The sequence below is a fragment of the Balaenoptera borealis genome (assembly GCF_965194805.1).
Source record: "Balaenoptera borealis genome assembly, chromosome: X".
Lineage (NCBI taxonomy): Eukaryota > Metazoa > Chordata > Mammalia > Artiodactyla > Balaenopteridae > Balaenoptera > Balaenoptera borealis.
In genome coordinates, this window is record NC_138881.1 from 43,860,012 (window position 1) to 43,884,457 (window position 24,446).

Sequence of the window (24,446 nt, forward strand, 5' to 3'; positions counted from 1 at the left end):
AATGATGCCACTTCAGTGTGCAACTTAAGTGTATTGTAATCATGAGCATTAACAGTCTTTGACTTTGCCTGTACTTCGTTGTGATTCATATTGAAATAGTGCTAGTTTAACCTTTAACATTGTAAATATTGTCACCATGTGTCTTTGTCTGCTTAGGCAGCAGTAACAAAATACCATAGACTGGGTGGCTTAAGCAACAGAAATTTATTTCTCACAATTCTGGAGCCTAGGAAGTCCAAGATCAAGATGTTGGCAGGTTTAGTTTCTTCGGAACCCTCTCTCCTGGCTTGTAGATTGCTGCCTTCTCCCTGTGTCCTCACATGGTCTTTCCACTGTGTAGCGTGCACTCCTGGTGTTTCCCTGTGTGTCCAAATTTCCTCTTCTTATAAGGACACAGTCAGATTGGATCAGGGCCCACCCTAACAGCCTTAAATCACCTCTTTAAAGGCCCTATCTCCAAATAGAGCCACATTCTTTGATACTGGGGGTTGGGGCTTCAACATATGAACTTGGGAGGGACACAGTTCAGCCCATAACACCATGTTCTGTAAGAATGCAGATAATGAAAATGAGAACCATTACAATACCTGCTAGCATCACCAAAAAAGAAGGCTAAACTACTGTGTTATTTTAGACAGATGAAGACCATATACAACTGGATTAGGGAGGTAAATAACCCAAACAGGACCTATTACACAATATAAAGAATTTGGGATTGGGCATGGTGAAGAACGGTATGTGAAAGCACATATAGAGACTGAATCTTACAAGTCCTGGATGAGACTGGCAAGTACTTCTAAATCAATCAAAAGTCTCCACAAAAGACGCCACTGCTCGGTTGAAAATAACAGCCACTGAATTAGCTTGGGCATACCACACAAATGAACATGCATTATCATGTTATTCCTTTGATTACTCTATGAAACTGTCTAAAGTTACATATCCTGATTAAGAGGTTGCAAATCTAGGCAAACAAAAGGGGGAAATTTTGATAACAGATATGTAGGTCCCTTATAGCATAGATCTGATTCTGTCATATCTTACCAATGATCATGCTTTTTACCATGTCAAATGATGAGTCTGATCTCAGCAAGAAAAAACTTAGCTATTAGGTACTTCAATTTTTTTTAAAAAGGTAGAGTTTCATATTGCTTTCTTGATACCTATGAAGATGTTAATGAAACCACAGAAAGCAGAACAATACAAACTAGATTTTGCTCATCTACCTGCATATTCAGCAGACAGTACACACATAAATTTTGCAAATTCCATTCAGTCTATAAACGTACTAAAGAAAATGAAAATATTTTGCCCATTAAATGTCCTGCACACCTTGTACACAACGCTGCTTAAAAGGAATGTGTCTTGCTTACCTGTGAAATTAGAGCTTTGATAATGAAAGTTTGGGGTCATTTTCACTTTCTTCAAAACATGCAGAAGCACATAATGAGATTTCTTAGTTTATAGAAATGGAAGGAGACAGCATCCTTAGACACGTGCCTACAAGATGCCTATCATTATTGCTGGCCATAGAAAAGGTGCTAAAATGTCAGCCTGTCATAAAATCATAATTTCAAAGTGTAGGACAAGAACTATGTCCTTCTCTAATTTAGAAAGACATTGAGAATGTGAATGGAGAAAAGGATTATAATAAAACATAAATTTATCTGCTGTTTCTCTGAAAATGTCTGAAAATCTTTGAAGAGGTCATATGAAGCCTAGAAAAGGGTAAACTCCCTGCACCCGAGCTGTTTGATGTTATGTGTACATTGCAACAAAAATTCATATGGCAAAAAAAGACTCATTTTTTGGAAATAACTTAAAAAAAAGTTCCCCAAAAGGGCAGCCACATTAAACAGGACTTTCTCAATTTCTTTAATAAAACTATAACTTACCTGGAATCCAACTTCAATTTCACAAGTTCAAATTACCTCGTGCTTTAGAACCATTTTTCCTGAGAAAGAGAAGTTTATGACATCTAATTTGTTTCAGAGGATTTAAAAATGATAGGCATGTTAGACATGAATAGTCCATATATGAATTTAAGGATGCAAAAGACTTGATTGACAAATAGCTGATTTCCCAAAAATAATTTTTTTTTTAGTCCTTATGCTCCAGAAGTCTTAATTCAGCTTTGACCTAGAGTGTGAGGGTGGAGGGTGAAGTGTGTACTAAAATTTGGCTGGCTGGTAATCTCAGGAGGCAAGTTTATACCTCTGTCTAGGGAGAGTCCTAGTTGTGAGGCGGAAAAAACCAGGAGATGGGAATCAGTGGTTATAGACTTGGGTTCTGTTACTCTCCATCTGAGCTAACCTCTGAACTTTGGTTGACTCCATTCTTACAGTAGTCAAAGGCAGATTCCCTACCTCCTTCTAAGAGTAGTAGAGAGGGCTCAGAAATGGAGAGGAATGTGGCGATGGGAAAACAAGGTCACTGTTCTCCCTTGTTCTTGATCTCTTCCTTCTGAAAATTGTTTCTTCTGCTTTGGGAATCACTAGATATTTATTCAACAAATCTGGAGCGGAGTCAGAGGTTTCTTCACTCCTTAGAAATCAAAGTTCTCGGTACTTCCCTGGCAGTCTAGTGGCTAAGACTCCACACTCCCAATGCAGGGGGCCTGGGTTCGATCCCTAGTCCGGGAACTAGATTCCACATGCCGCAACTAAAAGATCCCACACGCAGCAACGAACATCCTGCATGCCTCAACTAAGACCCGGCACAGCCAAATAAAGAAAGAAAGAAAGAAAGAAAGAAAGAAAGAAAGAAAGAAAGAAAGGTCAAAGTTCTCATTGGGCAGGGAGCCAAGTGTTTCAAGTGTTTGTGTTTGTTGATTTGTAAGGGGTGGGAGGGATGAGGTAGCTGGAGTTGGTGATTAATGAAGACCTAGTTTCTTTCTTTAGAGAGTACTCAGGTTAGCTTATAGGAAAGTAGGTTTGTTTCCTGGGTTCTGCCTACAGGAGGGAAATAAGTTCCCTCTTCAGAGGAAACCAACAACCCCCAGGAACCAGGAGTCAAAACATGGCTCAGGGTCCAAGCAGGAAGCCCTTCTCTGTTGGCAGTTCTTCCCTCTAAGCCATTGTACTCTGATTCCATAGAACAGCTTTTCTATCCTGCTGTCCAGGAATTGTTTTTTCCTCAGCTGTCTGTTGCAGACTGTGAAGTGAAGAGGGCACTGGAGGAGAAGTCAGGAGACTGAGCTTTTCACGCACTCACTCCCTGTTACTTCAACCCTACCCGTTTCCTTGCCTTGCTAAGAGATATATCTGCAAAATGGGACTGATGATACATCACTGGGTTGTTGAGAGGATTAACCACGAGTGTAGGTGAAGTGCCCACGCCCCAGATTCTCAGTGCCTATCAGCTCTATGGGAATCAAGAGTTGCCAGGCCTAGGCCCTTGAAAGCCAAGGCATTTGCCCTCTTTCCATCCACAACGAAAATAACAGTAAACACATCACTTTACATATATTAACACATGTTAGTCCCCCCAACAACCTTATGAGTTAGGAACTATTCTCCTCATTTATGGAACTCGAGACTCAGAGAGGTGAAGTAGCTTTCTTAGAGTCACACAACTAGTAAGTGATGGAGTCGCTATTTGGACCCAGGTAGTCTGGCTGCAGTGTCTGTTCCCTGGGAGGCTCCCAGGCTGGAAGTTCCTTCTGCTCTTGCCCATATCTGCAGAGTTCATTCCCAGGATGTGACAGTACCTGCTGTTCCCGCCTCAGGGACGGGAGCATACAGACCGCCCGAAGGTCCCACTTTGCCTGCTCTGGTCCTTTCTGAGCAAAACAAACAAGCTTAGCCCCACTCTCACCACTGTCTATCCATGAGACCACAATTAAGCCAAGATTTGGACCTCAGACCTGCCCAAGTTTGCATTTGGGTGATAGGGAAGGAACCTCAGAAACCCAGGTCCTTTAGGAGTGAAGTACAGAGGGAGTGAGGTTATGGCTGGGGCTAATGAGCCCCAAGAATGTGGAGATTAACCCCTGCTGGTGCCAGACCCTCCCCAGGGGTGCCAGGGGTCCACCCTCTAGGGCTCCCAGCTTCCCTCACCTGGGAAATGGGCATGGCAAAAGAGACAAAGAGGTGAGTGGTGGAGACATCCTGCAGCACCAAATGGGCTTTGGTTGCTCTGGTGAATCCTAAGGACTTACACGACTTTGCCCCCCTCCCCCACCAGGCCTGAGCTGCCTCTTCCTGGCCCTTGGCAGTGCAGCCTGAAGGCAGATGAGTCTTTGCTGTGGGACCCATAATACTGCTAGCAGCCAGCCGCCGTAAGGTGGGGCAGGCTACAGTTTGAAAGGGGCCCTGGGGGTTGCCTAGCAGCCATCAGACCACACAATAGCCTTGAGGAGTGTTTGTCTCCTTTGACTGTCTACTCATAGGGAAGCAGACAGGGAAAATGTATGGGAGTTGGGGTGGGGGACTAGTGTCAAAGAGTCTCTCCTTGACCAAACTTTAGTCAGGCTCCAACTATCTTCTCAACTAGGCCCTGACTTTTGAGCTTCTGTGTTCCTCTCCGCATTGTCCAATTTTAGCAAGAATCCTAAGTCTCTTTAACCAGAATGCCCCCCATCTGATCACCCTCAATATTTGATCGAATTCCTCATCTTTTACCATCCCCCAGGTGATGTCTGATCACCCTGACTGCCTTCAGTTAGAATCCTGTTAGGTCAGTTTAGCCAGAATCTCCCCTTACGCCTATTGCTTCCTCTTAGTAGTCTTTCATACACTGATATACCCGCCCTAAACCTGTTCCTTGATTACAAATCCTTACCCTTCCTTGTTGTATTCCAAGTTAAACCCCATCTCTTTCCCCATAGTAAACCCCATTGTAGTACTCCCCGAAATAAAGTCTGCCTTGCTGTCTTTAACAAGTGTCATGAATAATTTTTTTATGAACACTGGCATGATTGTTCCAAGACAAGGAGCTGAAATTACCAAGCACAGAGTGAGGCTTTCCTCAGAAAGGGCATCATTTAGTGAAGTTTGTGTATGGTCAAATAATTTTTTAACAACTACCTGGAATAGCATTGCTAGCCTGCTAGCTAGATGTAGCCAGCTCCCCTTGGCCTAGGATCCCCTCCACAGGCTGCCAGACTTCTAGAAAATCCAGAAGTAGGCTGGGCCCTTTCTCCACATGTACAGCTTTTTCTGTTTGAGGCTCTTTCCTGCCTTATTACACCATCATCTTGACTACAAGGTCTGCCTTGGGCACTTTCCTACCAGACATGGACCTCAGCCAAGTGATGGGAAAAAGAATAAGGGATTTGTGTCTAGAGTATATAAAGAACCCTTACAACTCAATAATAAAAAGATAACTAACCCAATTAAAACATGGGCAAAGAATTTGAATATACAATTCTCTAAATGAGATATATGAATGGCCAAAAAGGAAATTAAAAGATGCTCAGACATCATTAGTCATCAAGGAAATGCTGCAAATCAAAATCACAATGAGATACTACTTCACATCTACTAGGATGACTAGAACAAAAAAGGTCAGATAACAAGTGTTGACGTGGAGGATGTGGAGAAGTAGAAACCCTCATACACTGTTGGCAGGAACATATAAAATGGTGCAGCCACTTTGAAAAATAGTCTGGTGGTTCCTTAAATGATTAAACATAGAGTTACCATATGAGCCAGCAATCCCACTTCTAGGTATCTACCCAAAAGAAATGAAAACATATACCCACACAGAAACTTGTACGTGAATATTTACAACAGCATTATTCACGATAACCAAAAGGTGGAAACAACCCAAATGTCCATCAACAGACAAATGGATAAACAAAATATGGCATCCATACAATGGAATATTATTCAGCTATAAAAAGGAATGAAGTACTGATACATATGCTACAACATGGATGAATCTTGAAAACCTTACTCTAAGTAAAGGAAGCCAGTCACAAAAGACTATATACTATATGATTCCACTCATATGAAAGTTCAGAAAAGGGAAACATATAGAGACAGAAAGTAGATTAGTAGATGCTTAGGGCTGGGAGGAGGGACTGAGGAAATAGAGGGGTGATAGCTAAATGGTTTCTTCTTGATGTGATGAAAATGTTCTAAAATTAACTGTGATGTTTACACATATCTGTGAATATGCTAAAAACCATTGAACTATACATACACTTTATATATATATATATTTATATATATATACTTTTATTATTCACCCATTAACTGCATAATATGCCAATCACGAGCTAGTTTTCAGCAGTTACATTCCCTTGATCATGGCTGCATAATGATGTGATTAATTGGAAAACAGGGAGACCAGAGACACGGCCAGAGGTGACATCACACAGCCTATGCCACTGCAAAACAATCGTCAGATTCAGTGGCGGTTTGTAAAGCCAGTTCAGTTCTGCTCCCCTTGCCAGAGATTCTCACGTTTGTGAAAATTGGACCAACAAGTGGTGGGGCTCCATTTCCTGGTTTGAATTCTCAGTGGCTTTATCCAGAATCTCACTGGCAACTGGTTACTGTAACACCAGCCCAACCTTCTCTGCCCCCATGCTGGGCACTTCCAATTGTTAAGATAATACTGTAGGTTGCTGTCCCCTATGCTGAACTTGAGCTTCTTCAGGAAGGTTTTGTCCTCCATGAGATCCACTGCATTGAACATGTCAAACCCTTTCATTTCGGTGAGAACGAGGGCATTGCTCATGAGGTCTAGAAGAGGGGTCTGGGTATGAATATTGTAGAAAGAATAAGCAGCCTTTAGACTCTTGTGGGTTGGGTGGTTTATGATGGGAGACAGAAGTGTATAAAAGCTCAGCACATCTGTCACCTCACCGTTTGCCTTTTCCACCACAAAAGTGTCGGTGATATTCTCCTGGGGGTAGAACCAATGTTCACCTCCTCCTGGCTCCTGACTGGCATGAGGTGAAACTGCTTCAGGTACCAGGTGAGGAGCTGGTGCACTATTGGAATGTCCTTTTTTCCCATTGGTTGCGGCCCAGCTGTCTTGGGAATCTCTGGCAGTTGGTAGAACTTCATGGTGCGTTGCATGGTCATATTTCTGCTCAAGTGGGAGAACTTCACTTCAATCAGCTTCCGTGGGTTTAGGGACCGATGCTAGTACCTGCAGGTGCCAACAGGCTTTGGTAATACCATCCCAGCAGTGTAAACAGCTTGGAAGATGCCCTCCAGGTGAACCCTCTGGGTTATCTCACAGATCAGGACTGGAGCCACCCTCTTGGAGTGCAGCTTCTTATGGACACACAGGAAGTTGATCTCTACCATCTTCTTCTCTGTGTCATAGATATGGATGTTTGCTGGGATGGCGATGATGAATCCAAGCAGTTTCTGACCTGAGACCACTAAAACCCCACAGTGCCACTGGGGGAGCCAGCCAGGCGGCCGGAGAGCCCACAGAAGAAATTCTGGGGAATAATCGGAACACGTTGTCATCATCTTCCACATAATTCTCGTTCAGGAGGATGTATAGTTCTTTCAGCACGCCACGGTCCCCCTGGTCCAAGGCGTCCCAGGTGAAGCCCTGGGGCAGGGTGTAGGGCTCCTGGCGGATATTGTCTTTGTCAGGCTCCACAGGACCATGCATGTTCACAACTTCTCCCAGTTTGGGGATGGGCTGCATGTCCCAGAACTGGTAGCTTCACTTGCTAGCCTCGTCCATGGTTTTTGCAGGTCCCTTGAGCCACCGAAAAAAAGTTCAGTGGCCTTCTGTATTTCCTGGATCCTCTCTGCTGGCAAAGAGTTCATCCTAACAGGCTGATCCTGGGCTGAATCTGTCTCACGGCCTTTTTCTTTCTTCTTTTTTTGTTTCTTTTTCTTCTTTTTGGCTCCAGTGTCAGTGGCTGGACTCAAATCACCTCGGTTGTAGCTGTTGTCCTCCTCGTTCTTGCAATCGCTGCAGTGCTCATGGCCATTTCCATTGCATTTCCGGCTGCATTTCCGGAATGCATTGGAGGTGCCGGGGGCTTCACTGCTGTATCACTCTCGTCCGCCATCTTGAGTTGCCTGTACATACACTTTAAATGGGTGAATTGTATGATATGTGACATGTGAATTACATCTCAAAGATTTTTAAAAAACATATCAGGGATAAAAGGAATGAGAAATAATTTAATCCAAATAAAAGAGAGCGATAGAAGGGCTTGCTTCACCTCCTACACACATGCACGCACACACTACCCTTCCAACTCATCTGTGGTACTTAGAATAGTTCCTGTGGCATATATAGTAGGTGCTCAAGAAATATTTGTTGAATTAACGAATTTAGTTTATATCTAAGAATGGATGTATTGGGGATGGGCAAAGGAGTAATACAATAACTGAAGGTTGTCCACTGGGGGAGAAGAACAGGGTCTAGATGGGCATGGGGTGTGTGGGGGGGGTAGTCACTACAAGTTCTCTCTGTATATATTTTGTCAGCCTGGTAGACAACTATTGGTTGGCCAAAAAGTAAGATATTATGGAAAACCCGAACGAACTTTTTTGCCAACCCAATACTTCCCTGAAATCCAGGGAGACACATCAGTTTTTTAAAAATTTAATTAATTAATTAATTAATTTTTGGCTGCATTGGGTCTTCGTTGCTGCATGCAGGCTTTCTCTAGTTGCGGCAAGTGGGGGCTACTCTCGTTGCGGTGCGTGGGCTTCTCATTGAGGTGGCTTCTCTTGTTGCAGAGCACGGGCTCTAGGCGCACAGGCTTCAGTAGTTGTGGCATGCAGGCTCAGTAGTTGTGGCTCACAGGCTCTAGAGCGCAGGCTCAGTAGCTGTGATGCACGGGCTTAGTTGCTCCGCAGCATGTGGGATCCTCCTGGCCCAGGGATCAAACCCGTGTCCCCTGCATTGGCAGGCGGATTCTTAACCACTGTGCCACCAGGGAAGTCCCGAGACACATCAGTTTTTAGCTGCTTCAGCCTAGACTCAGTCACCACTTCCTCTAATCAAATCCTTTTTCTTGCCAACTGCTCTATCATATTCTGCTCTTTCCATGGCCACCATTTCCGTTCCTCTCTTGCAATCCCACTACCTGGATGACTGCAATCCCACTAGGAGTAGAGCAGACTCAACATCAAAAGAGCTGTCTTATGAGGTAATGAGCTTCATGTCACAAGAGGTGCTTAAGCAGAGGATGGCGACCTACTATTAGGATTCTGTAGACACCATTCGTGTATGAGATTCCATCACATACTATATAAGCATGGTCAATTTACGTAACATCACTTAATTTCAATTTCCTCATCTGCATGTACACATACACTCCCTCAAACTTAATTCAGATAGTCCCTACTTCAAACAAATCCACAATAAGGAATTCTGGATTTCCAAGCCAATAACTTTTTAAAGGTACAGGAAGGATATATATTTTTAAAATAGTCAATAATAATCCAAATAATAACCCAAAGTATGAAACACACGAGTCCATACTGATAAAAATAAATGATTGAACAAATAAATAAATAGAGAAGGGAAAAAATCTTTCATACAGAATGATTCCAAATAATATATGTATTCCCTTCCTCTAGGTGGTGGAGCTTAACACCCTCCCCCTCGAGTATGGGCTGGACTTAATAACTCACTTCTAACCAGTATGTGTACAGAATAGAGATGTGTATAGAAATGGAAACATAGTAACTTTCTGATGGAGAAATCTGGTAGACACTAACTTAGAAAGGTGATGAAAGTTCACACCACCAGTGATGTCATGAAGATGTCATGCCCTCCCTGATACCATGAGATGAGAAGGGCACTTCACCTCAGTGTGTTCTTCCCCCAAACCAGTCACCCCCAGTCTAGTTATAAGGAAAACATCAGGCAAACCCAAATTGAGGGACATTCTACAAAAATACCTGTCCAGTACTCTTCAAAACTGTCAAGGTCATGAGAACCAAGGAGAATGACAAACTGACAGAGCAGAGGGGACTAAGGGGACATGATAACTAAATACAAAATGGTAGCCTGGATTGAAGCCTGGAACAGAAAAGAGCATAAGTGGAAAAACTGGTATAATACAAATAAATTCTGTAGTTTAGTTTACAGTAATGTAACAATGTTGGTTTCTTAATTTTGACACAAGGGCCACAGTTATGTAACATGCTAATATAAGGGGAAACAGGGTGAATTTTCGGTACTATCTTTGCAGCTTCTGTGTAAATCTAAAATTATTCTAAAATAAAGTTTATTAAAAAGAAACAAAAGGAATAGTCTCAAGATTCCTTTAACAAGATTTAAAGGATCTTAATTCAACCATCCGTCCAGGATTTTTGTAGAGAGAGGCACTAGAGCATAATGGTTAAGAATTGATTGAGGGCGCGCCGCGTGCGCGCGCGAGCGCTCGCGCCGCACAGATGGCGGCAGATGGCTGTGACGTCCGCTCGAGCTCTCCAGGCTCGGCGGCTCCTGGTTAAGCGCCCGCCGCGCCCCGCGCCGCGCGCCCGGGACCCCGCCGCGCCCCGATGCGGGCGACGTCCTGCAGCAGATCATGGCCATCACCGACCGGAGCCTGGAGGAGGCGCGGGCCGGAAAGCACGCTCTGAATTGCCACGGGATGAAGCCTGCTCTCTTCAGTGTGCTCTGTGAGATCAAGGAAAAGACAGGTGAGCAGAGTAAAGCTCCGGAGAGAGCGGACTGCTAGCCAGTAACCCACAGCCAGGCTCCACGCTGCCCCTCCACACCCTGTCCTGGCTCAGGGAGGAAACCCTGCAGCCCCAGGCCCCGGGCCGGCACTGCCTGTGCGTCTGCTGCTCTCACTGCATCCATGATGGCTCCTGGCCTCTGCCATCTGTCTCTCCCTGTGAGTGCAGGGTCTAGGGCTCACCGTGTCCTAGGACTGCCCTGGTACCTGGCGCACAGTGTACACACCTTATATTTTTGTTGAATGAAGAACTGTTTCTAGTGACTGATACCGTTTAGGTGAAATCCTTTTTATCCTGTACACCTTACGGAAGTTCAGGAAGATTGAGCGTCTGGGGCCTGACTTAGAACACAAGGCTTATCATTCATATCATCCTGAAAAGAAAGCCACCCTGCATGTAAACCTAGCGTTGGCGGACGTTCCTGGAAGCACTACCCTATGAGTTCCAAGAATTGCCTTCCCATGCCTCCTCCGGCCTGTGGGAGGCACGCAGGTGCATCTTCCAGGGTTGGTACGCAGGCACTCCACCTGTGTTCTTCTCTGCGGTGTCTGCCTGCAGCCGTCCCTGAAGGCCAAGGATACACTAGGAGTACACCCCCTTCCCGAATCCTTCCATTGAAACAGCAGTCCTTCTTGGTATCTGGAGGAGCTATCCTGAGGAAAACACATAAACCCTTTTTGGAGAGCTTTGCATGTAGCTGGGAGGACCCGATACTGGCCTAGTCCCTTTCCTGAAAACCTTGGGGCTGGGTGCATTACAGAACTCAGAACTGTGGGTTTTAGGTATGTGGTGTTGACAAGGGCTGAGGCAGAGCCTGCGTTCAGTGACTTTTAGCGTCAGAGCGGTAACAGTCACACACGCTGGTGTGGGTCAGGTTTGCCTCCAAATGAACTTGAGTGCCAACTTGCGTAAAAACCTTTGGATCTTAGATTGCAGATGGGTATCCCCTTGAAGAGCTGCCAGTCTCCCTGGGCACTTCATACCGAGGGGCTTGTTCTGTCTTCTCTGAGCCGTGACTGTCCCCTGTGCCGGCCTCAGGTGCACATCTGTGCCTCACTTTGGTCAGTTCTGGGTTCGCTTTGTCTCTGAGGAACAAGAAGTCCCAGCTCCACCAACCTTGTTCTCAGGCCAAGGAGCCCTGGCTGTGCTGTGGGAGCCCAGGCAGCTGCTGCTGGGGGAGTGGATGTAAATTACTCATCACACAAGGGAACGCCCTCCTACTTCCTCACCCCTGTTCCTGGGCCTGGCCGGGAGTCAGGCATAAGTAATCCAGCAGTTTTTTACCTCTGTTTCCCTTCCTCCTCAGCCACTCGGGTCTGTAGCAATTGCAACACCATGATAGGTAGCTTCAGCCTTCTGGTTAGGGCCAATGTGTGACTTCTTCCAGAATTTGGATCCCTTTTGTGATTGGCTGGACCAGGGGCCGAGACCCCTGTGCAGTATTTCATCGTGACCGTGCAGGGAGCAGATCTCCTAGGGCTGGGGGTGGGGGTGGTTATTTTTCAGGTTGCTTGGAGTGTCCTTTCTTGGCCGCACAGTCTCAGAGTGACTCGTGAATCGAGCCTCTGATTCTGATCAACCTATCATAGCTCCTCTGCAGCTATAGACTGTGGTCCGTCCCACAGGAGCGATTTACATTTGAAGTAATTAAACTCAAGTATAATTAAATAAGGCGCTTTTCAGCCACACTAGCCACATCTCAAGTGCTCAGTAGCCACATGTAGCCGGTGGCTCCCACATTAGACAGTGCAGATCTAGAACGTTCCATCATTGGAAAGTTCTATTGGACAGACAGGTGGATTAGTATAGAAAAATAGACAAATCAAGGATTATGAAAAAAATCTAATGTCCATGATGACTAGAGAAACAAAATGTGGTCCCTATGTACAATGGACTGTTGTTCAGCCATAAAAAGGGATGAAGTTGTATGGCACAAGCTACAATATGGATGAACCTTAAAAACTTTATGCTAACAACAAGGCCCTACTGTCAGGGAACTATATTCAATATCTTGTAATAACCTATAATGGAAAAGAATCTGAAAAAAGAATACATACATATATAACCGAATCACTTTGCTGTACACCTGAAACATTGCAAATCAACTGTACTTCAATTAAAAAAAAAAAAACAACTTTATGCTGAGTGAAAGAAGCCAGACACAAAAGTCCACAATAGTGGGTGGTTCCATTTATGTGAAATGTCCAGAAGAGGTAGAAAGAGATCAGCAGTTGCCAGGGGCTGGGGTGGGGGAATGGGGAGTGATTGCTAACGGGGACAGGGTCTCCTTTTGAGGTGGTGAAGAAGTTAGGTGGTGGTTGTACAACCTGGTGAATGAACTGAAAACCACTGAATTATTCACTGGAAAGGGGTGAATTGTATGTCACATGAGTTATATCTCAAAAAAGCTGTTATAAACCCCCCCCCCAAAAAAAAGAAAGGATTGAATCCCAGCTCTGCTGCTTATCAGCTGTGTGACCATGAGTAAGTGACTTAACCTCTCTGTGCCTCAGTTTACTCATCTCTGAAATGAGGATAATAATAGCACTTAGCTCATAGGTCAATATGAGGTTGGTCTCTGTTAATGAGTTAATATTTTAGTGCTTAGCACAATGCCTAGCACTAGTAAATGCTCTATAAATGTTTGTTAAATAAAATATAAAGTAATACTTACGAAAACTTCTGTATAGGCCCTACCAGTGCAGCAGCCCATCTTATACCTCAGTGCACACCCATTGGATTCATATAACATATCCAGAATATAATTTAGGGCTGTTTATGAAACTAGTAACCTGTAAGATGGCATTCACAAATCCCCAAAAGGTGACCAGAGAAGCTGCTTTAGAATAACAGGCTGCCTTGGGGACTTCAGCTGCAGACTGGCAGCTAATGGTAGATGAGGGTATGTCAGGAAGAAACCTACTAGACACTGGTGTGCCCAGGGAGGTATTTATATTCCTTACCCCACAGATTCACTTGGGTTGCTTTCTTCTCCCAATGTTCTCCCCACTCACTCTCTGATTAATTAAGACCTTCTTTTCTTTAACACCCAACTTAAATCCTACCTTAGCTCTGAGGCCTCCAGGGTAGTCTTTTCTCTGAACTCCAACAATGCTAGTTGGTTCCTTCATTTGACCTGGAGAATATGCTATCTTATGCATTCTTTTCTCTCCTCATTCAGATCATAAGTACCTGAAGGGTAGGCACTGCCCTTGTGTCCCTCACAGGACAGCTTCCCCCTCCTTGGGAAGTCAGTCAATAATTAGTGTTCAAGACAGAACAGAAAGTCCACTCCTCCTTTCATTCCTCAAATACTTAGTGAGCCCTGTGCTTGGGGCAGAGGATCTGGAGGATGAAAGAGTGGTCATTGTCCTCAGGAAGGCCACCATCTTGAATCAAAACTTTACACGTTAAATTCATAATACCATTAGCTTCTGGTGGGTGTTGGGAAAAATGGGATGGGGGGCGGGGGAAGCAACAAAGGAGGCTTTGTTTAACCTTCTCAGTAATGTCCTTTTATACATAATTTAATTACCTGTAGAAAAAGAAAGTCTCCTGAGGGCATCAAACTGAGGCAAAGGTGGAGGAGAGAGGGCAATTCTGATAGGAGACAGAGAGGAATTTGGAGTGTGGGGAAAACAGAGGACAGGGCTTGGGAGAGAAGCAGGGGAGAGATAGGAAAATATGACCCTTCCCTTAGTCTCTCCGCGTCTTCAGTAGATTCTGTTCTCCGCCTCTAATTTTTTAAAAATAAAAGCCTTGATGCAACTGGATTGCTTGTGAGAACCAGGGAAAGCACAGGCAATACAAAATGAAAGTGCCCTCCCAGAGTTCAGCCACAGTAGTTTTGCGTGAATAACTACCATCTCTATAGAGGTACCCAGACAGGGAACAAGGCACACGGTGCCAGCCTTCCTAAGGCTCCCAGTCTAGGGATGAGACAGATAATAAATAAGCAGAAAAGTAAATACATAATTTCAAATTGTGATAGCTAACAGGAAGAAGAAATATCAAGAGAAAGTAATGAGCAGAGGGCCTGCTTTAGATTTGGTATACAGAGAAGGCCTCTCTCAGCAGGCATTACCTCAGCTGAGACCTAAGGATTAAGCTGCCACCAGTACAGAGCCTGGGTGGGAGTTGGGGAGAGTGCTCCAGGTGAGGGGAGCAATGAGAGAGAGGAAGATTAAAAAGAAGAAGAAAGCATAAGGGGAAATATTAGTAGGAGATAGTACATCCCCTGAGGCTCAGGGTAAATGACCTGCTCAATATCACACAGCTAGTCAGCGACAAATGAGAGGATCGCTGAGCTCTATCCTGAGAGATAAAACTGAACAGAAGGCTTCTGGGGCTTCCAGGAAGCATCTAGCAAGAGACCTAGGGACAAAACAACAGGGACAGGGACCCGGAGTACTTTCTAAGATTCTGGAAATTTTGTCAATATTCCAGTTTTAGTGATTTTTGTTAACCCCTCTCTGTTTCCCTGAAGGGGCTGACAGCAAAACCTTTGAATGAAAATCATGAGTATCAGATTAGTAAAAGCTTCCCGGGTGCCAGGCCATGGCCCCTTGTCTCTGGGGGGGCAGCAAAGAAGGGGGGACTGCAGGCCTGGATTCCACATCTCAGTCAATCCTGCGAAAGCTGAACCTCAAGACAAAGGGCAAAGGCTGACAGCTCCTGAAGGAGAGAAAAGCAAGCTGAATGCCTGTGTTTTGTGGAAGAATCCAAAGCAGGAGGGCTAGATGGTTGGATACATGGTGGGGGATTGAAGGGATGGAGGGGGCTCAACAGTTTATCAGAAGACTCAGACAGAGGTTATCTTGCTGAAGGTCACATAGCAAAGCCAGGAGCAGAACCCAGGTCTGACACATTCCACAGCTTTTCTATTAAATCACTTCAGATGATTTCTCCCACAACTCCTCTTTAATGTTGCTGTTAGGTTGTTTTTAGAATGATTTTTTTAAAAAAGTGTGTGTGGGTGAGAAGAGTGTGAGTGTGTGTTGAAGAGAGACCCGATTAGATGAATGTGCTTCTGCTCTTTTATTTGCACATTTCCTCTGTGTTTACCTATGACTTCGTGGGATTATTCGATAAATGCATTTCTTGCTGATGAGGCAACCTAATTCCAGAGAATTCGGGGAAATCCCTGAACCTGAAGAGAGGGGCCTGAAAAATATTGAGAATCCCCTTCTGACCCGACCGTTTGGACTCTTGGGACAGCTGAGCAAGGGCAGAGAGGAAGCGTCCAATGGTGTCCATGGGCAGCCATCCTGAGCTGTAGGCTGGGCCTTCATGATTGAGGTTCTATGGGAATATAAACCTGGAAGGAAAGTCAGACAGTGACAGAGGTAGAGACACCAGTCTTCCAGTGTCAGAGAAGGACGAGGCAGCTGAATGCTGAAAGAGCAAGAACAGAATGAGAGATCTGGGCAGCTTGTCATCTTTTCCTGATCCATTCTTTCACTGTGTGGATTCCTTCAACTGAAATTGCTATCGATTCCCAGCTTCTCGAACACAGTATAGATGTTAAGAGCAGAAACTCTGAAGTCTCCAGTATCCTTGGCAAATCTCTTAACTTCTCTGAACCTGGTTTTCCCCATGTGTAAAACAGGAATAATGATGGTACTCATCTCATAGGATTGCTAATGAGGTTAAGTGGTATGGAAAGCAATTGGAACTGAGCCTGGAACACAGTGGGCCACTAGTGCACAGTATATATTATTATTTCTTACATTGAATGCAAATGTCAATGACTATTGAATGATCTATACCACTGTGTACTACTTTGAGGCCAAGTTACAGAACCACTGGCCTGGAAGGAATGCTAGAGATTATCTATTGCTCTTTTAAAAGTTGAGACACGAGGAACCTAAGACCCAGGGGAGACAGGTGCATCTGAGGAAAAGGAAAAAGCTTGTGCAAAAGCAAAAGGTAGGAAAAGGAATGAAAACGGATTTAAAGTGGCTGTAAGCCAGACGAATGAGTGTGTGTATGCATGTGTTGGAGGGGTGGGGAGAAAGGAGGAAGACTGGAGGGTATATAAGGCTATAGAAGAAGCAAAGACAAGAATATGATGTGCTTTTGTGTCAAAGTCAGGAGTTTGGACTTTACCTAGACCACTACTGTCTATTAAAAATATAATGTGAGTGGTGATCATTTTCAAATGTATAGAAATACCAAATCACTATGTTGTGTACCAGGAACTAACACAGTGTTGTAGGTCAATTATATTTCAAAAACAAACAAGCAAACAAACTCAGAGAAAAAGAGATCAGATTTGTGGTTACCAGAGGAGGGAGGTGGGGGTAGGGGGAATTGGATGAAGGTGGTCAAATGTACGAACTTTCAGTTATAAGATGAGTAAGTACTAGGGATGTAATGTACAACATGGTAAAGATAATTCACACTGCTGTATGTTAAGAGAGTAAATCCTAAGAGTTCTCACCACAAGGGAAAATTTTTTCTCTTTCTTTTATTTTGCATCTATATGAGATGATGGGCGTTCACTAAACTTATCGTGGTAATCATTTCATGCTGTATGTAAGTCAAATCACTATGCTGTCACCTTAAACTTATACAGTGCTGTATGCCAATATATCTCAATAAAACTAGAAGGAAAAAAAATAATGTGAGCCACATATGCAGTTTTAAATTGTCTGTTAACCACATTAAAAAAAGAAAAAAGCAACAGACAATATCAACTTTAATATTATATTTTATTTAAGCAAATATATAAAAATATCATTTCAACATGTAATCAATATAAACAATTATTAATGACATATTTTAAATTCTTTTTTAGTACTGAATCATTGAAATCTGGCATGTATTTTACATTTATAGTGCATCTCAATTTGAACTAGCCACACTTCAAATGCTTAAGAGCCACATGTGACTAGTGGCTAGTGTATTTGTCAGTTCAGATCTAAGTGATGGGGAGCCACTGAAAGGTTTCAAGCTAGGGAGTGCCATGGTCTGACGTGCGCTTCAGAGCAAGAACTCTGGTGATGATGGGAAGGGTGGATCGCGACGGGGACTCCTCAGGATTGCTATGTATAATTGCGCAGGTTGTATGGTACAAGAAGCATGAAAGGGGGCTGAAATCTAGTCCACATTCCACTTATCATGCCAAGTACTGGCCCAACACTGCCAGCTCAGAGGAAAGTGAGCCTTTCCTTAACTGGTTAGCCCAGAGGCAATGCCTGTTTCCTAACTTTCACAAAGATGCTATATGTGCTAGCAGTAGCCCTGGGGAATACCAGACCAGTGTTGGAGGTACAAACCTCATTCCACAACTCCAATGGATAAGAAGTATCACTGCTCTTTATAAATCAGAGTTAATTCCATTTTGAGCTCCCGATCCCATAAGTCCGGAGGGAAACTCAGCCTAAGTTATTCTCGGGACCCCTGACTCTGATTTGTGCCTAGGTTCTGGAAGTCTATATGCACCAGCGCATGGCAGTATGGCCCTCTAGTCATCAAGCCGTCTGCTCACACTGGTAAATGTTGACGTACACATTGACCCCTGTGCAGGGCCCTTCGGGTCCGGCAGCACTGTGATGCTTTTGTGAAAAACTTTTGCTTCCGGTCCCAACTTCCTAGATTCCATACCTCACCACTTCTCACTAGGGCCTTCCCCATACGCTGCCCAGAAGCCAGGCCAGGCTCTGCCACTCTGGAATCCACAGAGCTCTTTCTCTCCTTCCTTTATATTGGAGAAATCTCTTTTTTAATCTGGGAAAATCCTCTTCCCTTTCTATTTATTCCAAGATGTTTTTTCTTTACTGCAGATTTTTTCCTCCCTCTGGGGCTCAAGGCTCTTGTGAACAAAAGCCAGCCAGTACTGTGGGAAATGTCAGTCTTCTGCCCTTCTACAAACCTCCTGGTGACCAAGAGGGCCAGAACCTGCTTAATGGAAGGAAATAAAAGGAGGAATATATGGGGTGAAAAAATATATATATAAGCATATTAATCTCCTAAAATATTATCCAACTATAGAGCAACAGGAACTCTCGTACACCACTAGCGGAGGTATAAATTGGTACAAACTCTCTGGAAAATAATTTAGCAGTATCTGTTAAAGATGAACATATGCATGTCAGAAATATAATCTATAGGTATACATCAAGTACAAATGAGTGCTTATGGCCACCAAAAGACATGTATAAGAGTATTCGTAGCAGCACTATTCTTAATAGGCCCAAACTGGAAATAACCCAAATATCCATCAACCATAAAATGTATGATTTAACATACAATGGAATATTATACAGCACTGAGAATAAAACAACACACAACAACATGATTGATTCTCACAAACATAATGTTGAGCTAAGGAAATTAGGCACAAGAAAATCATACAGTATGATTCTATTTATACATAAAGTTTTTAAAATGGCAGAGCCTAGCTGTGGTGTTGAGAGCCAGTATAGCGGTCACCTACAGGGAGAAGGGAAGGGGTAGTATTTGAGGAGAAGCACGAAAGAGGGCCTTTTGGATGCTGGTAATGTTCTGTTTCTTGACCAGGGTAAGTTCAGCTTGTGGTAATTTATCAATAATATATTGGGCTTAAGACATGGAAGCAACCTAAATGTCCATCAACAGATGAATGGATAAAGATGTGGTACATATATACAATGGAATGTTACTCAGCCATAAAAAAGAATGAAATAATGCCATTTGCAGCAACATTGGTGGACCTAGAGATTATCATATATTAAGTGAAGTAAGTCAGACAGAGAAGACAAATATCATATGATATCACTTATATGTGGAATCTAAAGAAAATGATACAAATGAACTTAGTTACAAAACAGAAATAGATTCACAGGCATAGAAAACAAACTTATGGTTACCAAAGGGGATAGCAGGGAGGGGGAGAGATAAATCAGGAGTTTGAGATTAACATATACACACTACTATATATAAAATAGTTAAACAATAAAGACCTACTATATAGCATAGGGAACTATAGTCAATATCTTGTAATAAACTATAATGGAAAAGAACCTGAAAAAGAATATATATATATATATATTTATAACTTTGCTGTACACTCGAAACGAACACATTGTAAATTAACTATACTTCCCATAAAAATGCATAAAAATAATAATATATTGGGCTTATAATTTTGTGTGTTTTTGTGTATATAGCCAATACAAAGTAGAAAGTTGAATAAAAAAATAAAAATATCAGCCTGTCACACCAATTAGCTGACTGTAGCAATAATCCAGGTGGTAAAGAATAAAGACCTGAGTAATTTAAGATCGTGGAAGTAAGGAGGGAGAAGCAAGGATCAATGAATGATTGGATGTGGACAGTATAGAGGGGGAGGGGTCAAAGACAATGCCTGGGATTTGGGCTTGAACAACTGGGCAAATGATGGTGTGATGATTGAGATAGGGATCATTGGAAGAGGTAAGACTAGGTGAATGAATGGGTAATGAAATCCGGCTGGCACATGATGAGCTCATAGTGTCTATGGGACATTTATGTGGAGAGGCAGTGTGGCATGGGGTTTAAAAGTGAGGGTTGATTTTTGATTCTGGATATGATCGAGCAAACACACACCTCTCTTTATCAACTACGGAACTTGACTCTAAAACTTGTACAGAAAGCATGAGCAACTCTTTAAGAACTCGGCATATATCAGCAGACAAATCAGAGAACACTAGAAATAAAAGTAACACCGAACTGGTGGTAAGTTTACCACTTTTGTTCCTCCAGCATCTCCCACCACAAACTCAACACATTCTGAAAACTGCAAGTGAGCAGAGTGGTGCGAAAGGAGATCCAGGAGGAAGCCTCTAGTTCTGGATGGAGGAGCAGCAAAGGGAAGTCCTAAGCCCCAGATAGAGTGCAGAAAATACACGGGTGCTTTCTTCTCCCTCCTCTTTTTTCTGTTCCCTCACGCCCCGGTCACCAGGTAGTCCCACGGCCGGGTATGGGAAATGGCAGAAGCCAAAAACTCTGAAGGAGAAGACCCTTCCTCTCTCTTCAATGCGCCTGAAGCTCTAAGAGGGAGAGGCCCAAACCCGGGGCTTTCTTTTTGTCTCTGTCACCCCCTTCCTTGTCCCCTCCCACTTGTCCCCTCCCAGTCCCAGCGCAATCCTGGACATGGGTTCTTTCTAGCCCAGAGAACCAAACATGGAAGCCTGGGGAACGAGGAAGTACTGGAAAGATAACGCAGTATGAGGAGCTCAGGAAAGCCGCCCGATAGAGCTGTTTCCTCTTGACCCCTGGGCGCATGAAACTGCTCCTAATTAGCATAACGCAGATGGAAAACTGAACTAACGGTTCTTCGTCAGGACCCAACTGACTACTGGTTGGCGAATGCATAGGAAAGACCTGCTTAACGGTGCACAATTTAAAAGACCCTGACATTGGCAACACAGCCTCCAGAAGGAACAAAACAAAAAATGACAACATTCTTCATAGGAGAGGGTGAGGGGTGACTATAAAGGGATAGCGCCAGGGCGGTTTTGGGGCATGATGGAACTGTTCTGTATCCTAGAACTGAAAATCAAACGAAGAAAAAGTCAATTTTATTGAATAATAGTTTTAAAAATAAAATGAAAAAAAAAAAAGTGAAGGCTCTAGAGACAGGACTGCCTGGATTCAAATTCTGGGACCCTACTTACTAGCTGTGTGACCCTGAACAAGTTACCACCCCGCTGGGCTTCAGTTCCCTCATCCATTAAATAGGGACAATCACTCCTAATTTAATAAATTAGGAGTTTGGGATTAACAGATCCACACCACTATATATAAAGTAGATAAACAACAGATTTACTGTACAGCACGGGGAACTATATTCAATATCTTGTAATAACCTATAACAGAAAAGGATCTGCGGGAATTCCCTGGTGGCTCAGTGGTTAGGACTCCACTCTTTCACTGCAGAGGGCCTGGGTTCAATCCCTGGTCAGGGAAAAAAGGATCTGATATATCTATCTATCTATCTAGATAGATAGATAGATAGATCTATATATATCTGAATCACTTTGCTGTACACCTGAAACTAACACAATATTGTAAATCAACTATACTTCATTTTAAAAATTTAAAAAAATAAGGACAATCACGGTTCTTGCCTCCTAGAGAGATTGTGGTGGTAAAGGTCCAATGAGGTAATACATATAATGTGTTTAGAACAGTGCCTGACACAGAGTATATGTTCAATAAATGACATGACAGATCATCATAAGGGCTTGGGGCACAGGAGACAGGTGAGAGGACTGAAGAAATCACCAGGTGAATCACTGCTGGGTGTATTTCAGTATTTGTAACCCTGGGAAGAATGGCTGCTGTGACCTTTTACTTTTAAGCCACCCAATCTGCCCAGCCACCACACTTCTTCACTTCCCTCCTGACCTCCTTTCAGTTTTCACACAGTTCCTGAGTCTCTATTTTTGGCCCTAGGCCTGCCCTTCAGTTCATTGACTGGTTATGATCTCTCCAAACTAAAGTATTCTCTAAGTTGTTCTCTACCTTGGCTGTAGATCAGAATCTCTCAGACATTCTTCAGAACTATTGGCCTGGACTAGAAAAATGTCAGTGTCATAAAAGACCAGCAAAAAGGCCGGGGAACTGTTCTAGATGACAGGAGACTAAAGGATAACTCCATGCAATAAGTGGCTTTTGGATGGGATGGAGGGGAATGTCTACAGAAGTCATTATTGGGATATGTAAGGAAAATGAGTATGAATTATATGTGGAAGAATGTCCTTGATCCTAGGAGATACACACTGAGGTACTTGAATATCCTGATGTCTGCAGCTAACTTTCAAATGGTTCAGCAAAATAATAATTATTATGTTATAGAATAATAATTATACTTTCACCATTTTTTAAAAATACATAAACATATATCCCCACATGTTTCACCATTTTAGTCAGTTGTGTGCTAGATAGATAGATAAAGCAAGATTGCAAAATATTAATAGTCGGTGAAACTGGATAAAGGGTATATGGGTACTCATTGTGCTAACCTTATAACTTTCTGTAGGTTTTAATTATTTTCAAAATAAAAAGGAGTGATAGATCGTCTCTTGAAGATTTTTCAAAATACACATGCCTGTGTTGCTCCCTCAAACTAACGAACGAAGACCTTCCCTGGGCAGGACCTAGGGATCTGCATTTTAAAAGTTCTGGGCCACCCCCCTCCCCAGTAAAGAAGCACCACTGTGGAACTTCATCTCAGACCCAGCTCTACCTCCTCTGGTTCTTGGTTTCCTTCAGGACCCAAACCTCGGCACTAGTTCTCTTTGGCAATGTTGCAGCTAGGCCTTCCTTTGTAAAGCAGGTGCAGCTAGGGAGTGGGAGTGGTGAGAAGATGAGGTGAGGGTGAATCTGGGGGTACTCCAACATTTATCAGATGGGCAGAGAAAGAGGATTCCACGAGGGACTGAGAAGGAAGGGCCAGGGAAGTAGGATGGAAACCCCAAGAGTATACTCTAAGGCAGATAGAGACATATGACAAATCATTCTAGGTGTGCCTGGTCTAGAAGCTGCATCACGATGAGAAGTAAGTTGCTATATCAGTTCAGAAGTGGGCCCTTCGTTGCCAGAGGAGATTTCCCTGGCAAGCCCCCTCTTCCCTCCAGCAGACAGTATGTGCCACAGGGCTGGCTGACAGGCACCTGAAATCTCAGACAGGAGAAACCTCTTTTTCAAAAGCAAGGTTTCTGGGAGACAGATGCTATCAAACCCCAAGAGGAAGGTTAGCAGGTCAGGCTGTTTGACTTTGCTTCTGCCTCCTGCCGGGTTCTGGAAAAGGATTTATATTTCCTGGGAGGTGTTGTGTGAAACCCCTTCAGGGTCAGAAAAAATACACCCATTTGTCATTTGGGGGTTGGGGGGAGCATGGAATCTGGAGTCGACTGATCTTAGCAGCTGGTGAGTGAGAGTGTGAAATACAGGCGGTGAGACAAAGTGCAGCCATAGGGAAGGCAAGAGGAAACCTACCACTCTCCCCTTTACCAGTTGGCTCCATCACAGCTGGGGTTTTCCTGACAGTCATCCTTTACCTCCCCCACCTGCCCTCCAAGAGATGTGCTGGCCCTGATGTGGATAAATCCTTTTACCTGTCAGTAAAGTCCAGTGAGGTTGGCATTTTAAAAATGAAAGGGAGGAAAAAACCAGAAATAAACAAAGGAAGTAAATAACAGTTGAGCAGCACTCCCTCCAATCTATCCGTCTCACAGCAGATCGAGTGAACATTCCAGAACGTAAATCTCACCCTGAAACTGCCGGGCTTCCAACCTTTCAAATGGTTTTTCATTGACCTTAGAAGTGAGTCCAAAATTTTAAACATGATATACAAGGCCCTTTGCAATCGGATGCCAGCTGACTTTTCTAGCTTTGTCGCCCATCACCTCCCCTTCACACACTCTGCATTCCAGCTACATATGTCTCCCCACTTCCTAAGCAAGCCACGCTTTATTCATCTCTGAACTTTTGCACACGTATGGCCACCCACCAGCCACTTAAATCAAGCACAGTAGTTAAGAGTACAGACTCCAGAATCAGGCTGCTTGGGCTTAATCCCAGTTGTGGGCAAATTTCTGACCTTTTTTGCTTTCATTTTTTTCAGTTGCAAAGTGGGGCTACCAAGAGGGGTGCTGTGAGGATCAGATGAGAGACATGGCACAGAATCAGCACACAATCCACGTTAGCTGTTGCTCAACAAACATCGGTTGGCTGGCTGCCCAGTAGGTGGGAGGCCTTTCGCATCCATCCATCCATCCATCCATCCATCCATCCATCCATCCATCCAAATAAATAAATAAATATTCATTTATTTATTTATTTAACATC

The 24,446-nt window shown here is 43.6% G+C and overlaps 1 long non-coding RNA gene across 1 annotated transcript; it reads left to right on the top strand.

Annotated features, from left to right (window-relative positions):
- The first annotated feature begins 1,054 nt into the window (after nt 1–1,054).
- LOC309620221 lies at nt 1,055–24,389 on the top strand. The gene is made up of 2 exons (XR_014239464.1): nt 1,055–10,589; nt 24,223–24,389. It is a non-coding gene; the product is annotated as an uncharacterized lncRNA (long non-coding RNA).
- The last annotated feature ends 57 nt before the right edge of the window (nt 24,390–24,446 follow it).